Raw genomic sequence first — 17,806 nt, forward strand, 5'->3', positions numbered from 1 at the left:
CAGTATGCAATTATCCTGCAGGGCAGATCTGGGGATGGCTCAAGGCTATGTAGTTTCTCTGTGAGGATGCTAAAAATACCCTAGCACTGTGAAAGTGATGGCCCAATCACAAAACATACTAAAAGCTACTCAATACTATACATCCCATGGATGGAGAGTCTGGATATAAACTGTACCTGTGTGAGAATTCCAACACAGACAAGGAGGGCGGAGCTTGCAAGGGCTGCTTGGTGCACTCCCAGCTCTGCAGCAAGATTCCTGAGACAGAGCTGTGCTGGCCACAGAAATAAGGGTGGCTCGCCCTGAAGGCCAAGCTGCCACCCAGGCCAGCCACATGCCATGCCAGGCAGCTTCCCAAATGCCTGTGTCACGGTTCTGCAGAGGGTACGGGGAGCCAGGTGAGGCGCACCTGAGGACGAAGTGCTCGGTCATCTTGTCATCAGGCACGTGGCTGCGGCTTCAGTGTTGAATGGGTGGGGCTAGACCCTCATCTGGCTCCAACACAGATTTCCCTCTTGTTAAGTGTGGGGTCTGGGATGGTTCACTTGGCCAGGCTGACTGGGTTAGTAGAGCCTGGAGCATCAGTGTTGCCTTCCTACGGTACCTCAGTGAGGATGTTTCCAGAAAGGATTAACTCGGGGGATGATCCACCCTGAATGCTGGCAGCACTATCCCACCAGAAAGGGTCCTGGGCTCAGTAAACAGGAACAGGAGAGAGCCAGCTGGGCGCCTGAGCCAGCGAAGGTGAACAACCAGCCCTGCGCCTCCACCACCACCGCCATGCCCTCCTGACCGCAACAGACTACACCTCGCGAACCGTGAGCAAGAACCGACCCTTCCTCCCCATCAGAGTACTGTTGTCCGGCATTTGGACACAGAAAAGGAATGGGTGCCAGGGGCAGGTGTGCCATTCACAGGCCAAGCTGGGGTCTGAGAGCCACCGCTCCCCCCGGGAATCCAGCCTGCTCTCATGGCCAGCGGCAGACGCACCTCGAGTGTTTGTCCTCTGCTAACCCCAGCTCGAGGCCCTCAAAGCTGTGCCCTCTTCATTTCTCCCAGCTTCTCCGGCCCAGCAGAGCTGAGAGAGAAAAGGGCTTGAAGGTATCTGTCCCTGGGAAAGGAAACCAGGCTGCTTGCTGTTCACAGCCTCCCTCCGCCCCCTACCCGCTGGGCTATTCTCATTCACTGCAGGGAAGCACCACACCACACGTGACACATCGCTGGGAGTGCACCCCAGCTTCTGTGACCCAGGGTGTCCTGAGCGAACAGATCCTAAACTGATCACCACCACGAGCACGGAAGAAATGTCAGAGCCTCTGGGACTGGGGAGGCGTCAGTCAGCACTTCTGCAGTGACACCCAGAAATTTAGAGACAGGCAGAGCACACCACCAATAGACAAGGGAAAGTCTGGGCCAAGATAGAACCAGGGTCGCCACCATCCTTCCCAGGGACCGTAAGCGAGAAACACGAGGTCACTTGACTTTGTCATCCTCCTTTCCAGAACCGACTTCCAGAATGGGCTCCAGCACCCGGAATGTCCAGGAGGCCAGTCCGAGAAGGGGTGTAAGGAAGGTTCCCTGCATTCCGCACACCTACGGTCACTGCCTCACAACAGACCCATTCTTGGAGATGCAGAGTGTGGGAGATCAGGCTGCTGCTGTAGTGCTTCACAAATCCACTAGGTGGTGCTGCAGCATCACCCTTCCAGCCCCATGGGGTCCTCCCATCCTGCAGCCTGACCGCCAATCACGGGCCTGGGAAGGAAGTGAAAACAGAAAACTTCCAGCCTTGCTACCAGGCGTGCTTGGCTCTGTTCATGTCTCCTCTATGCACAAACCCCGAAAGGAAAGAAAACCAGCCTACCAACTGTCAGGTTCAAAAGACACTCGGGGCAAATGTCTGTTTGCGGCGCCTGTCAGCACACAGTGGCCTCCATTGCAAACACCTGTCAGAGTTCATGCTGGCATCCTGGCTCCTCCAAGCTCTTCTCTCCCAGACCCCTGAGCTAAACTTCTCCAGCACACAGCCTTCCCTTCCTGCAGCTTCTCAGCCCTACAGGACCCTGCCATCTAGGCCACGCGGGCTCCTGGTTCTGCTGTGTCTTCCTCTGCCTTGCCCCTCTCATGTCCTCTCCTCCTCTTCCACCCCCAGCCACGTCCAGCCCGCTGGCCACGCTCAGTCCACTACTTTCTCTCCCTGGTCTGGACTCTTCCCTCAGATGCCTCCTGCTGTATTCTCCTCCTATTTAAAAAAAAAAAAAAAAAAAAAAAAAAAAAAAAACTCCCTCCCACCACCTTGGAGGGATCCTGTCCTCGCTTTACACACTGAGAGCTGTTAACACTGAGCCAAGGAATACAAACCAGAAGCGATGTCTGCAAGGTGGGCAGCCTTGGCAAAGCTGCCTTTCCATAGGCTCAGGCTTGTGGGAGGGGATGTAGGAAGGACCTGTCCTCGTGGACCCTGGGCTGGGGTGTGTGGCTCACTCACAGAACACACACCAGTGCTCCAGAAAGCATTAGAAATAAGCCTGTCTGCCTGCCCTCCCTCCTGGGAGCTTAGTCTGCCCAGGTTCCTACGGAGGCTCCTGGATCAGTCAAGCTGGGACTGAGCCCGAGAGTCAGGATGTGGCCCTGAGTGGCTCCCTTGCTCTCTGTCTCATCTCATTGGTCCACAGAACATCTTATGCGCTAGAGGCTCTCATCGTGTTGCGGACCCAGATCCTGGGCTCCCTGGCATCTACTCATCCTCCTCGGTGGTGGTTCTCCACCAAGTCCAGTCAGTCAGCCAGGCTGCGGCCACCCGCACACCTGCCACCAAATAATCCCCACCTCAGTTCCTGGCCCTCCTGGCAGCAACAGGGTCACACCTGGCCTCTGCCAGCCACACACTGAGCAGCTCTGAAATCTGAACCTCCTTACGATAAGACTGTATCTCTCTCCCAGGATTCCACATCCAGCCCAAGGGTTGGACAATCTGCTCAGCCTTGGTTTGCAATGGATCCAGGCCCGATGATGTCCCTCACACCAGGGTATTTGCCAAGCTCCCAGGGGGCGAAAACCAAAAGTCCGGAGAAACCTGTTTGAATGTGCTTCCCTACTGCTGTGAGAAAACTCTACTTAAAAGCGATGTGCAGGAGGACAGGATTTAGTGGCTCACACTTCCACACTGCAGTCCATCAGGGGAGAGAGGGCAGGAACCTGGAGGCAGAGGCTGAAGCAGAGACCACGGAGGAGCACTGCCTCCTGGCTGCTGGCTGAGTTTTGTCCAGTTTGCTTTATAAACAATTCAGAATCATAGGCCCAGGGTGACTGTCTGAAGCAAGCTGCGCCCTCCCTCGCCAGTCATTAATCACGAAAATGCCCCCACGGACTTGTCCACAGGCCAGCCTGAGGCAGGCATTGCTCAACAAAGGCTGGTTCTTCCCAGATGACTCTAGTTTGTGTCAGACTGACAATAACAATAAGAGCAGCAACAACAAACAGAACAACGAACTCCTGTCCCCAAACCCTCCTAGAAAGTGGGGCTCAGAGCCGTGGGATCTGTGCCTGACCACATTTTCTCAGAGAGCCAGGCAGGTGGGAAAGATGGATGGGGTGGGGAGTAGGAGGAAGATGAAGGAAAACAGGAAGGGGGGGGCGGGAAGGGTGGGAAGGAGAAGGCAGGGGAGAGGGAGAGGAAGGAAGAGCTGGATACAAGGGCTGCCGGGGGCCCTCTGTAAACAGTGCCCTGGCTGTTGCTGCAGTGGCCAATATAAAACCTTCACTAGTGTTGGCTACTGTCTCTACACATCAGCAAAGGGCCAGGCACTGAACAGGCGCCATGGGAACCCCAAGGACGCCACCACCATAACCGCTCTAGAGGAAGGGAACCACCTAGGGTGGACAGTAAGGGCCTCAGCCACCACTTTAAACCGTCCAAGCTCCTAAGGTTGCAAAGCCCCTCCCGTGGGAACGCTGACAGGCTGTTCCCACAGGAGGTGAGGCAGCTTCTTAGGAAAGATGCATGACAGCGCCCTGAAGGACAGACAATGTTCCCACATACATCAGACGAAGATCTCACAGAACCCTTAAAATCAGTATGAAACAGGATCAGTCTATGCACTCATTAAAAAGGCAGGGCTGCACAGAGGAGTTTACCAGAGTAATTGCCGAACAAATACCAAGAAGAACTGAAGGGAGGAGGGAGGGGAGGGGTCACCAGAGCAGAAATCATGCTTTCTTAAGAAGCTTCGGTCGGCCTTGCCTCAGCCCCGCCCACCCCTTTTCAGCCCCGCCCAGTCCTCTCAGGAACTACAGCCTGCTCTCAGCAGGACCCTTGGGAAGAGGAGTTATCCCCCACAGAAGAACAACTTCTCACAGCACGTGGGAGGAACCGAAGGCAGAGGACGGTTGTTACTGGGAGTTATGCACAGTTCTCAGCGGCACAGACAGGTGTGCTGATGAAGGACAAAGCCACCTATGCGACTCAGAACTCGAAGCAGCTGGTCTTGGGATCCAGGTTGCGGTCCCCATGGGGGCAGGAGCTGGGAAGGGGCCTGCAAAGGGGTCTAGCGGCGGGGTCGTGTCTGAACAGCTCTGCCGGCCCTCCCTCGCCTGCCCTCCCTCCCCTGCCCGTCCCTTGCCTGCCCTCAGCTTCCCCACAGCCAGCAACAGCCACCAGGGTTTCCTCTATGCCAAGCAGACCCACGGATAAACACAAAGGGCCAAGCAGATAGACAGACAATGAAGGGGCGGGCAGACACATGAGTAGACAGGAAGTGAGAGGGTGAACAGGCTGTAACACTGAAGAAGCACACTGCGTGAGCGCTGACTGCACACTAAGCGCTCACTTCCTAGTCTGTCCCGTCTGTGTGAGCTCACTTCCTAGTCTGTACCGTCTGTGTGAGCTCACTTCCTAGTCTGTCCCGCATGTGTGAGCTCACTTCCTAGTCTGTACCATCTGTGTGAGCTCACTTCCTAGTCTGTCCCGCATGTGTGAGCTCACTCAATGCCTTCAGCAGTAGACAAGCCGATGGTAAAGAAGAAGGTTGTAAAGGTCTGCTGTCACAAAACCGAAGGGAGCCACTGCGCGAGCTACAGGCAGAACCGATCACTACCCAGAAAAGACGACACTGCAGAAGTCCACCAAAACTCAAGTCCAACTCCCAGCCATTCTGCTCGACATCAGGGACATTGCTGGGTGGAAGCAGGGATCTCCCAGCCCTGGGGAACGGATGTGTGAAGCCGGAAGTAGCCCACAGTCTATGGAAGGGAACTAGTGATGTCAGTGGTGGCTCTGGAGACAGCAAGGACCAGCTACGGACAGAGACTGTGCCGTGCGTTTGCTCGTGGGAAAAGGTCTCCAACACGGACAATGACTGCAAGCAGAAAAGGCAACAAGGTGGGGGTGGCAAGGTGTCCTGAGAAAAGGGGATGACAGCAGCAGTTCTCAACCTTCCGAGTGCTGCGACCCTTGAACACAGTTCCTCATGCTGTGAGGACCACAAACATAAAATTATCTTTGTTGCTACTTCATAATTTTGTTTCGCTGTGAATCGTGATGTAATGGGCTGGAGAGATGGCTCAGAGGCTAAGAGCACTACTAGCTGCTCTTCCAGAGGTCCTGAGTTCAGTTCCCCCCCAGCCAGAGGGTGACTCACAACCATCTACGGTGAGATCTGGTGCCCTCTTCTGGCCCACAGGTGGACATGCAGGCCGAGTGCTGTATGCATAATAAATTAATCATAATGTAAATAGTTTTGGAGACAGAGGTTTGCCAAAGGGGCTGTGACCCAGAGGTTGAGAACTGCTGGGCTCGAGGGTCGAGGGGCACATATCTGCTGTGGTGGGAACTCACTCCAAGTTGTAATCTTTTTCTGCTTTCCCACACTTTTCTACGTGAGGCACCTCAGGGCGAGCTCCAGAAAGTGGGACTGGCTTCAGTGGAAGCAGCTGGTCTCCATTTCCGTAGAGACTGCCTGTAGCGGAAGTGGAAGCAGCAGGTCTAAATGTATCCAACTACCAAGAGGTGGGAAAGCAGCTTGGTGAATCGCGGGTCTCCCTGTTGTCTAGGACAGAAAACACCCAGGGACTCCCGGTGGCTGGGGAAGGGATGCCTGTGGTGCCATGGGGAGTCACTATTGTCACGACCTTCTTCCCAGGTCACTCAGGATAGAGAAGACAGCAGAGCCGGAGACAGCCAGCCTAGACTAAAGCCCGGTTTCACCGGGAATCTGTGCGTCTTTGCTCACACTCTGCACCCTGCCTCTTCATCCGTGTACGGAGAGGATGTGAGACACGCTGTATGACTGATGCCTGCAGGCCCTGGTGACCCTGGCCTGCTTGAGTGATGCCCATCACCAGCCTCACGGCACCACGGCCGGCCCATGAGTCACTGGGATATGAAGGTGACCCAGTGATTTATGAGGCTCCAACAGAGAAACACGGAGAGTCTCCCTGCTCTAGCTCTGTGACATGGTGCACCGCCCCCCACCCCACCATCACCCCACCATCCCAGGCACAGGCCCCCAACAGCACACCCCTGCGGAGCAGGAAGAACCAGGTGCCAGGGCTGAAGTCCAGGCCCACCCAAATCTCCTCCATTATAACTTCTTGCTTGTTTGTCTCCCCCGATGGCTGGTGGGTGAAGGCTGTAATAGGTGACATGCTAATGAGGTCACTGACTATAGGAAGCCTGTCTGCAGGAACTGACACCAGCTGGGAGGCAGATACAAATGCGAAGAGCACCTGAGAGCTGCAACCCTAGTTACAGGCCAACGATCTGATTTCTGGGGTCACCGAGCGGGCTCAGAGCACCAAGGTGTCTGCTGCAAACCTGACAGGCCTGAGTTCAATCCCCGGGACCCACACAGGGCTGACGAGAACTGACTCCCTGAGTTCAATCCCCGGGACCCACACAGGCTGACGAGAACTGGCTCCCTGAGTTCAATCCCCGGGACCCACACAGGGCTGACGAGAACTGACTCCCTGAGTTCAATCCCCGGGACCCACACAGGCTGCCGAGAACTGGCTCCCGCAGGCTGGCCTCTGTGCTCACGTGCTTACACACACATATGCAGAAATACAAAAATGTAATTGAAAACTTTTCTTTATATTGAAAACCCTGTATGGCCAGCGCCTTGTCCATCACCCGAGGGCCAGAACAGGAGGCAGTGGCCCCGGACATCAGTATCCAGTCTTTGCAAAGATCCAGAAATCAGCACGAGACTCACAGAGAGACTTCTGTCCTCTGTTTCGTCGGCAGAACCTGACCAGTGCTAGGCCAGGGCGATCCACGGAGGGAAATGGCAGAAATGGTTCCTAATTTACGGCTTTAGAAAATCCCCCACCCCGCCCCAAAGCTTGTGGCTTCTCGTTGGATCCTCAAGCAATAATCCCACTGTCCGTTCTTTCCTCTCATTCGTGGCAAAGGAAGTATCATTCAGATGATAACTTTTCAAAGGGAACCATTAAAATTAAACTTCTGGAATTACTAAATAACACCTGAGCTCAACTAATAAACTGTGCAGGGAGGCCACAATGTTTGATTTGAGTGGGGGGGGGCGGCAGTTAGATGCCACTTTCAGTGAGTTAGGTTGGTGTTAAAGGGACAAGTTCCTTATGTGTCTGCTTCGGGGTAGGGGGCCAGATTGTGACTTTTGCTTTGTTTTGTTTTAATATGTTCTTGTGTATACATACATGTATGTACATGTTCCCATGTGGCCAGATGTCAGCCTGTGTCTTTTACTCCCCATGCTGGCTTTTGAGACAGGGCCTCTCATTGGCCTGGGGCTCACCAATTCACTTAGATGAGCTGGCCAGCAAGCCCCAGGGATACTCCTGTCTGCCTCCCCAGTGCTGAGAACACACGCATGCACCATCAGATGTGGTTTATATGTGGGTTCTAGGGCACGAACTCAAGCCTTGGTGCCTGCATGGCAAGCACTTTCCTGATGAAGCCGTCCACCTCTGAGACCAAGCGCGCTCTCCTTCAGGCAGGACAGATGCCAGAAGCTTCCCATCCCTGAGAAGTTCTTGCCAGTTTTCAGAGGTTTACAGCCACTCACACACACAGCCATGCTCACCTCTGGGCTTTGAGCAGGACCCTTTCTTACTGAGAAACCCCAGAAATTAACAGACACCCCAGCAAGAAGCTGGTCCTGGGCATCTGAGGGTTCCGTATATTGGCACCAGTAAGACTGTGCGACTTTAATGAGTTAATATGATTTAAAGATCTACAAACTTGGAACTGTTGGTAAGGGACAAGAAGAGGTCACACCTTCCTAGAACTCAGCAGGATTTGGAGTGGGGGTAGGAAGCAAGATGGGTCATTCTGCTGTCAGACTTGAGTCTGATCCATTCAGGAAGTGAGAAGCCGCAGCAAGCAACAAGCCAGAGCAGGCCAGCTAAAGCTCTGTCAGGGGTGTGGGGACCACAATCACAGGGCCAAGCTTCGGGTAGAGAAGACACAAGAATGTGGGGGAAGGAGGGAAGAATGCTGAGGGGCTCTGTTCTTCACATTTGAAAAATCCCTTGCTGACCTAGGACACGAGCCCGGGCTTTAAGAAACTGCTGAAATGTAGAGGCTGAGGCAGGGTAATGTAAATCCAAGACCTGCTTGAGCTACCAGAGTTCAAGGTCAACCTGAAAGTATTATGAGACTCTGTCAGAAAATTAAAGTTTAAAAACGGGAGGGTGAGCTAGGGACAGAACTCTGGAACTCGGTGGAAGAGCACTGGTCTAAAACACGTGATTCCTAATAGCGAACAAAGAAGAGGAAGAAGCCAGCAGCGGTGGTGCAGCCTTTAATCCCAGCACCTGGGAGGGAGGAGGCAGGTGGATCTCAGCGAGTTTGAGACCAGCCTGTCTACAGAGTGAGCTCCAGGACAGTCAGGACTACACAGAGAAACCCTGTCTCAAAAAAACAAAACAAAAGCAAAACAAGAGGAAGAGAAGGAGGAGAGAGAGGAAGAGGAGAAGAAGGAAGAGAAGGAGGAAGAGGGTGGCAGATACAGCACAGACCCTACTGGCCAGTAAAGACTCGGTCTGTATCTTGCACCTGGCTTGAATTGCCCGTCTCCCCTGAACACAGTAGAGGGGGCGAGGGAACAGGTAGCTTCCGGTGCCCCTCCTCTCCACTGGCCCACCATTGAACCTGGTGATCCCTCAAGCCAACAGCGCCTGACCAACAGCTCAGGGCAAGGGTGAAGCCATGTCCCCTGCTCTTTCCTCTCTTCTGGCCATGCCACAAAGCACATTTATAGCGGACGCGCACATAAGCACACTTACCACATGAGTTTGTCCCAGCCAGGTTGTGGCAGAGTCCTGGCAGAGGCTGGGCCCTGGAGGGCTGCCTGAGCTGAAAGGCCAATGCCATGGGCAGACGCAAACTCCAAAGAGGACTCAGAGAAAGAGCGGTCCTCCATGCAGCTTGGCCACGGCTCTGTGCTCTCCTCAGCAGTTTTCTGAGTTTGCTTGTTGGGGCAGAGCAGGAGATCCTGCACTGCCCAGAATGCGCGGTGGTTGTTACGTAACTCCAGCAGCCCAGGCACTCTATCACCTCCCCTTATAAAACCGTCCCAAACAGAAAAGGGCGCACCCACAACGCGACACCTCCAGGGTGGGGTGACTGGGGGAGCCGGGAGAGAAGGCTTGGTGACGGGCGGCTAGTTTTGCCTAAAATGTAGAGGAGAACAGAAAGCCACAGTTCTTCTCAGGACTCCCTGGGAAGCAAGGGTGGAGGCACGATGCCAGGCAGTGTCCCAGGGCTGTGCTTGGCAAAGCCCTCAGAATCTGCAAAGTGCTCTCAGGCATATTCAAGGTCCCTGGGGAATGCGTTTGCATTTTATGTCTTTGTTGTACTGACCGCTTGATAGGACGTTCATTTGGCAGGGAGGGACGGCAGGGGCTGAGTGCCCGGCTCCTCAAATGCACCGTGGTGCCTGAATTGGCACGCTATGTATGGGGCCGCTGCTGGGCATCACGGGCACGAACTGTGGCTCTCAGTGGTCCCCTGGGGCTTGCTACAGGCATCCCAACAAAGGCCCTCGGGTTTCCACATCCCACGGGGCTGGAAGCTCCATACTCTCTCTCTCTGTCATCTCTTTGCCCTCAGCCGTCACGCTTCAAGAACATGAAACTGGTTGAGCAGGCTGAAGTTCCCAGGATTCTGTCGGCAGAGTCAGCGCTGGAATCAGCTCGGGTGTTTGGAAGTGTTCTCGTCCCCTCTTCTTTTTCCCTCCAAAGCATGGAGCGAACAGTCCTCGACGTCCTCCCATGTGCCCTGAACCTACTGTGCTGCCAACTTCTCCCTGACCCTCTGTCTCCGCAGCCAGCTTCCCTTCCTGGGTGTTAAAGACCAGGGATTCCAGGGCCCCTCCAGAAGCCACTTCCCCACTCAGGATGCAATCAGGGCTCGGAGCTAGACGTCATTCCCTCTCACTCAGGACTCAGACCCAGACAACCATCTCCAACTTGGGGCTCGGAGCTGGACAACGCTCCACTATGCTCAAGGATTTGAAAGGAGGTCCCACAATGAAGCCCATGTCCCAGAGTACAAAGTGCCCAAACTCAGACATCCTCAGTGGGCTCCCGCTCCTGGGACCCTGGACAATACCGCAGTGAGAGCCTCGGCTGACGGTGTGAGCGCGCACCAAGGCACACACAGAGTGTGGACCCAGCAATGACACTGCATGCCACCTCCATTACACCCACGCACGTCTGGAGAAGCAGAGTCCGAGACAGAAGAGTGCGGGACCCAACCACCCTGAGCACCCACGATGGCTGTGCATGGGGCTCGGGACACAAGCTGCTGTCCTCAGCCTCGGGGACAATCCTGTGACAGGCGACCCAAGCCTCCCTGAAGTGGCTGGTTCATACTGTCATCCTGAGAGGCTCCAGAGTCTCTCAGGAGACAACCTTCTGCTTAGTCTGCCAGGGGTTAACTCAGGGCTTAGTCTCAACGGGGTTAACTCAGGTGGGAAAACCAAACCTGAATGTGGGCAGCGCTACCCCATGGACTGGGATCCTGGTCCGAATAAAAAGGAAAAAGTGATATTCATTTCTCTCCTTACCGACTGTGGATGCAAAATGGCCTCACAATTCTAAGCTAAGCTTTCCAAACCGCTGTGGCCTGCACCATCAAAACTGTGAGCCAAAACAAACCTTCCCTCCCCAGTGGCCTTCCTCAGTTACTTTGTTACAGCAACCAGAACAGTTACTAAAAGTAACTGCTCCTGGAGCTGCATCCCTTTTCCAGGCTTGATGACAGAAGCCCCTCCTCCCACCCCAGCCTACCGGTGATGGTGCAGGCATCCCGGTACCCTCTGTAGCTGGGAGCATCTTCCGCAGCCTCGCTCACGTAGTACTCTTCGGGGATGCCCGGGCTGCAGGCTAGGACTGCATGGCTGCAAGCCTCAGAGGTGGGCGCGGAGCTGGCCGAGGTGTCGTCGTGCAGGTCTGTGGAGTCCAGCTTGGCAGGTTTCAAGGGGAGGTGCCCACTGCCATCGAGGGCCCCGCTGCCGTGGTCGGGAGCGGTCGGGCAGATGGCCCCCGGGTGCTTCAGTGTACCAGTAGGGGTGGCTCACTGAGAATCTGTGGAGCAATCCAGAGAGGGCACGTTACATGAGGTTTGTGAATGCATCCAGACAAAATCTTTAAAATCGAGGCAGATGTGACAAGCACTGTAGAAACGGCTCAGGAGCTAACCAAGCCCCAGTCCAGATCAGCAGGGAGCACAGGCTTTGTATACTTCATACAACTCTGCCTTGGGCAGTACTAGGAAATATAACCGCCTCAGCGGCATGTACCAAGTCATGGTGGGAAGCGCATCGAGTGTACATTCTGAGGAAGGCGCAAGCTGCTACGAGATGCCGTGTGGTACGGTTATCTGTGCAATCTGCTCTATACGACAAGATGTTCTCTGAACTCTTCTAAACACAGTTTAATGAAGGACTTCAAGTCTGGTGGCCACCTTAAGCTACAGTGAGAGATCAGTGGACTCCTTTGAGAACCTGGTAAGTCTAGACCTTATTTCTAAAAAAACAAAAACCACAGGAGGCCCATTCACAGGCTCCTGGTGAGAGCTAAGGACAATGGGTTAAGACCCTTGGAAGGATGACCCGTTCTCCAGGGGCCAGGGCACCAACATCAGTGCCATCAGGCAGCTCAGACCATCCCTGAAATCAGACAACTGCAGGGAAAGGGCCAGTGTATGACACAAGCCACCCAAAATTCCTCTGTCTCAGGACAGTGTGGGCCCCTGAGAATTAGTCCTCCATCCAGTAAGGGTCCCTCACCTCCCCGCCCCCTCCACACGCATCTCAGTTGTGCATACACGCTCAAATACATACATGCCAAAAATGTCTATCCAATGGGAGTGTGACGAATGAGGTCTACAAAACCTACTTTAGTGCCTGGAGAGATGTCAGCGGATCAAGTACTTGCCATTCAAGGACCTGAGTTCAAATCCCCAGCGCTCATGTAAAAGTCAGGCACAGTAGTTCACGTCTGCAGTCCGCGCATTTCTCGTGAGATGGAAGGTGGCAGCGGCTCAGACAGCCCAGCGCACAGAGCAGAGCGCAACCAACAAGGTGGGGGGTGGGGGCTCACATCCAGGACTGACCTTTAACCTCTACCCTGGGCCGTGGCACACACACCTGCACATGCGTACATACACACAAAGGTTCAGAAAGGATCGATACATGGCTTAAGAGTGGGTACTGCTCTTCCCGACACAGGCCACGCCCTCCTGTGATCCAGCTCTGGAGGATATGACATGGCTTCCCCACTGCATGCACACGGCACACACAAACTTACACGGGCACACATGCATGAACAGGATTTAGATGGACAAGAAGTCCAAAGTGAGAAGAGAGACGCTTCTACACACAGGGAGAAAATAGCAAGTGAAGTCTGGAACCCGGGTGCTTCTGGGGGATGACACATGAGTCCCAACTGTCACACCTGGTCAGAAGCGGAGGAGCTTGTGGGTGAGAAACACAAGCTTGCCGGGTGCCGGGGCTTGAGGTGGGCATGCCAGAAGTCCTCCACTAGATGCCAGCCATGCCCAGTGTATTAGGATGGGAACCTCTGCGTGTGAGGAACGCTGGTGCCGCCCTGGCTGTCCTAGGCAGGAGGTGGCTTCCCCTGTGCCAGCTGTGTCCTGACTCTGAGCAGGGACCCTGGGTGTAATCAGAGCCAGTAGAACAAGCATGGTGTCTTCACGAAGGTGGGGAGAAGGCTGAGCACCCAGACTCGAAACCTCCATTAACTTGAAGGGATCCGCAAACAAGTTAAGAGGCACACCTCAGATTAATTCCAGAAAAAAAAAAAAAAAAAAAAACAAAAACAAAAAAAGAAAAAATCCAAAAACCACGAAGGCAGAGACTAAAAGAAATAAAATACAGAAAAGCGCAGCAGCATCTCAAATTTCTTTATGATGTATTTATTTCATGTGCATGCGTGTTCTGGCTGTATGTCTGTGTTCCACATCTGCGTCTGATACCCGAAGAGGCCAGGAGAAGGTGCTGGGTCCCCTGGAACCACTGCATGAGTGCTGAGAATCAAACCTGGGCCTACAGAGGAGCAGCCAGTGTGCTTAACCATTGTGCTCACTCGTTCATTCAGTGACCCATGTGGTCCCCATAGTTTAAACAAAGTCCCAGGAGGAGTCCTGGGAGGCCCAGGGATCATGGGGAAAGGGAGACTGTCCATCCCAAGGTGTGAGTCTGCTGAGACCCTGACGTCAGCGTCTCTACTCAAACCATGCCTTCTGCTAATCACTCGAGATCGCTAAGAACTCAAAATGCAAAAGTAAGCGAACAGGATGCCAAAAGGCATCAGAGGCTGAGAAATCGGCTCAGTGTGTTCACGGGACCAGAGTTCTCCCCTGTGCTAATGAAATGGGATCCCAGTGACACCTATAACCCTAGTGCTGGGGAGGCGTAGATCTTTGGGGATCACTGGCCAGACAACCTCATTAAGAACTGGCAAGCTCCAGGTTCGGTGAGAATCACTGTCTCCGAAAATAAAGTCGAAAAAAACTGGTTGGCACCTGACATCAACCTCTGGTCTCTACACGTACGCATGTGGAACATGTTCACACATGCACACACGCAAAGCCTCTCGCACCATGGAGACCAGAAGAGGAGGGAGCTAAGCTTCCGGGCTGAAACACAGGCTGAGTCTCCACAGGTGACCGAGCCCAGTGCCTTTGCCCACACCTGAGACGTGAAGCAGATGGGGACACAGCTGTGACCAGCGTGCTACTCAGACTCTTATATGTCCCTAGAATTACATTTCAGCTCTCTGCCAGCACACAGACTGTGACAGGACCAATCTTTAGGGAGCTCACAGGGAGCACAGGGATGCTGGCCACTGTGGAGGCTTTGACTGCCCACCGTCACTACTCTGTGTGGCCAGGGGGAGGAGTGTACACCAGGTGATAGAGTGTACCCCAGGTGATGGAGTGTACCCCAAAGGGAGGAGTGTACCCCAGGGGAGGAGTGTACCCCCAGGGGAGGAGTGCACCTCGGGGAATGAGTACACCCCAGGTGATGGAGTGTACCCCAGGGGGCTGAGGGTGCAACAGAATAAATGTCTCTGCCTTTTCCAGAATATTCCATCAAGTTTGTTGTCCAGGAAACCCCTTCTGGTTACCTGCTATGGTGGTTTAAATAGGAATGGCCCCATAGACTCACGAGTTTGAATACTTGGTCCAAAGGGACTGGTGTAATGATCTGCCTCTTTACGAGACAAGCCACACCCACTCCCTCCCTGCTTGCTGCCTTAGTCTCTCTCTCCTCCATCTTCCCCTAGAAGAGGCAGCTTCTACCTCTCCCCACTTCTCCCTTTACCCCTCTCTCTCTCTCTCTCTCTCTCTCTCTCTCTCTCTCTGCCCCTCTGCTCTTCTTGCCTTCTCCCTTCCCTTCCATAACTACTAAATAAATATCCAACCTCACTCTGCATGGTGTGCCTATCTGTCTGTCTCTCACCCACGGCCCACATGGCTCGCAGCTGGGAATGCCATGGGGGACCAGCCACCTTCGGAGACCTGCCTGGGACTGGCTGCACTCGGGACCCGCTGCCCCCTGCCTGCCATCTGGAATCCCGCAGCAAGCTACTCAGGGATCCGCAGCAATCTTTAATAATCCATTACAACTGGCATTATCCGGAGGTGTAGCCTTGAAGTAGGGGTGGTCTTGCTGGAAGAAGCGTGTCACTGTGGGGGCAGACTTTGAGGTCTCACATGCTCAAGCTGCGCCCAGTGAGGCACAGCTGACTTCCTGTTGCCTGCGGACCAAGATGCAGAACTCTCAGCTCCTTCTCGAGCACCACATCTGTCTTCATGCCGCCCGCCATGACAATAAAGGACCGAATTCTGAACTGTAATGCAGCCTCCACTCAATGTTCCCTTTAGAAGAGCCGCCATGGCCTTAGGTCTCCTCACAGCAACAGAAACCCTTTCCCTCTTAACCTTCACTGATGTCAAGTGTCCCATCTGCTACCACATTCCAAGTGCCCTGGGCCATGAGGGCTCTCTTCTACAATTTTGGGGACACCACCTGCCCTTGTCAAGCAGCGGGCATGACTGGAGGTGGTCCTGGAGAATGACAGGCCTGAGGTGTGGGATGGCTCAGACCCTGGGGGCAAGCGGAAGCAGCTCGGCACACACCGAGCCTGTTTTCAACACCTTTTCTACAAGAGGAAAAAGCTCCCAGGAAGGACGGTCAGTCTGCAGGTACGCGTGGAGGGTGGACACTCGAGGACCTGCTTCCCACCAGGGCCAGCTCACCCGTGAAGGTGAAGCAGGATTGAGACAGGGATATGAAGGGGACACGGGAAGGGGGAAGCCCCTCACCCTGGGATCTAGGTCGCCCTTCCTTCAGCACAGCCTATCGATAAGGCCAAAACTTCCAGAGATAATGTGCGTCCCCCCAACGACACCTCAGACAGGGACACTACATGGAGAAGCTGTGCTGACGTGGGCCACGCATATTTGTGACCTGGAGCTTAAATGAGCTTGCATTCCCATCACCCTTAAATCTAAACAACGCGCTCCCGAAAGCCGGAGATTCTTTAAGAGGATGAAGCAAGCAGCTCATGGAGGTTTTCTTCACTCTCAAACGTGGCTTTAACTTAATTAAATCTCATTGTAAATTGGATCCCTTGAACAATATAAATACACACACACACACACGAACACATCCAGAGATATATACACATACACATAAACACACAGCTATATATACACTCATACTAACACACACGAACACTCCCAGAAATATATACACATACACACACACACTCATACTAACACACACGAATACTCCCAGAGATATATACACATACACACACATACTCATACTGACACACACGAACACAGAGATATATACATATAAACATACACACATATACATATACTCATACTAAGACACAGAACACATGCATACACACATACACTACACACATAACCACTGTAAAGATACCTAGATATGGGCTTGGGAAGCCCACAGTATGTCATTTACATATATATTTATATATTCGTATATATTCATTTATACATATGTCGTGGGTATCGCAGGGCAGGTTCCTGGGTTCACGCGGATCTGTGAAATGAAGACTCAGAGACTCCTTGAGGATGAACCTATTTGTCCTTCGCAGCTGCGTGGAGGGGGGGGTCTCAGCCATCGTGGACTGAGGCATTTTCCCTTAGCCCTTCAGCAATTTTATTTTTCCCTATGTTTACACTTTAGCTAGTTGATTCCCAAATCTCAAAATGAACGGAATGAAACTTCCAAAAATACAATGCCAGGTGCAAATACCTGATTCATGGGGTACCACGGTTTTAGGGTTTCCTCTAAACCAAGTTTTGCATTAGCTTTGTATCCATGGGAAACTCTCAGACAAGATTCCCAAAGGACAACAAAAGGTGTCTGTAGCACAAAGGATGGATTAGGGGCTGGGTGCTGACTCAGAGCTAGGCCAGGTGTGGCCCAGCGGGGGTTCATGGCTAGCGAAGGTTACTTACTTGCTGTCCCTCTGGCACCAGGCCTTGTAGGACACTCTGCCGTGTGTGTGTGTGTGTGTGTGTGTGTGTGTGTGTGTGTGTGTGTGTAAAATCTTTATCCTAAGCATGTCTTCCTGGTCTCCCTCCCTCCTTCCTTCTTTCTCTCTCTCATCTCATCTATCCTGTCTGAGTTTCCCCTTGAAATACACGTTCTCCCTCATCTCTACTGAATAAACTTAAAAAATAAAGCTCTGCTCACTCTCTTGCTTCACTCCTAAAATAAATCCTAAAATTCCTTTCTGCTAAGCAGTGGGGGACCTGGTTTTACCTCGGCAGAAGCTGCTAGGGGAAGGGGCTCTTGAAGCCACCAGCAGCAATGCTGGCTGTTTCTCCCTGCTGCACCCGACTGGGGACCTGGGGCTGCCTCTCCTCCACCCAGGGCAATCCGCACAGGCCACTGTATGGCGACGCTACTGTCACCTGCTTAGAAGGTATCGAGGCTAGCTATTTTAAAGTGTTGGCAGCCCCGGCACGCCTGGAACTGGAAGATGAGTAGCTGCCTGGAATGTGCGGCCTTCTTTAACACTCATAGCCTACCGAGTGACATTAGCATCTGCTTTCTACAGGGCGGTCTGGGCTCAGGAAGCCCAAAGAACCTGCCAGGAAGTTAAACCTCACTTAGAATGGATTCAGATATGCTGCTGCTCTGACTGAGCGGTGCTGTACTTAAAGGAGAGTCGGGCTACGGAACCAACCACTCTGCCCCCTCTGCCCTGGATCTATAAAACGACATTCTTGCCACAGCAGGATCAAAGGAGC

General features: G+C 53.4%; 1 protein-coding gene across 3 annotated transcripts in view; it reads right to left on the bottom strand.

Annotated features, from left to right (window-relative positions):
- Trak1 (trafficking kinesin protein 1) overlaps window positions 1-11,560 on the bottom strand; it is a 115,755-nt gene extending 104,195 nt beyond the window's left edge. For all 3 annotated transcript variants that reach the window (XM_050141716.1, XM_050141714.1, XM_050141713.1), the window contains exon 1: window positions 11,275-11,560. The gene's annotated coding sequence lies outside the window, so the exon portion shown is untranslated. The remainder of the gene's footprint in view (window positions 1-11,274) is intronic.
- Between the last annotated feature and the right edge of the window lie 6,246 nt (window positions 11,561-17,806).

This window comes from Alexandromys fortis, unplaced genomic scaffold, assembly GCF_014885135.2.
Source record: "Alexandromys fortis isolate MF-2015 unplaced genomic scaffold, M_Fortis_MF-2015_v1.1 scaffold_44, whole genome shotgun sequence".
In the NCBI taxonomy this organism is placed as follows: Eukaryota; Metazoa; Chordata; class Mammalia; order Rodentia; family Cricetidae; genus Alexandromys; species Alexandromys fortis.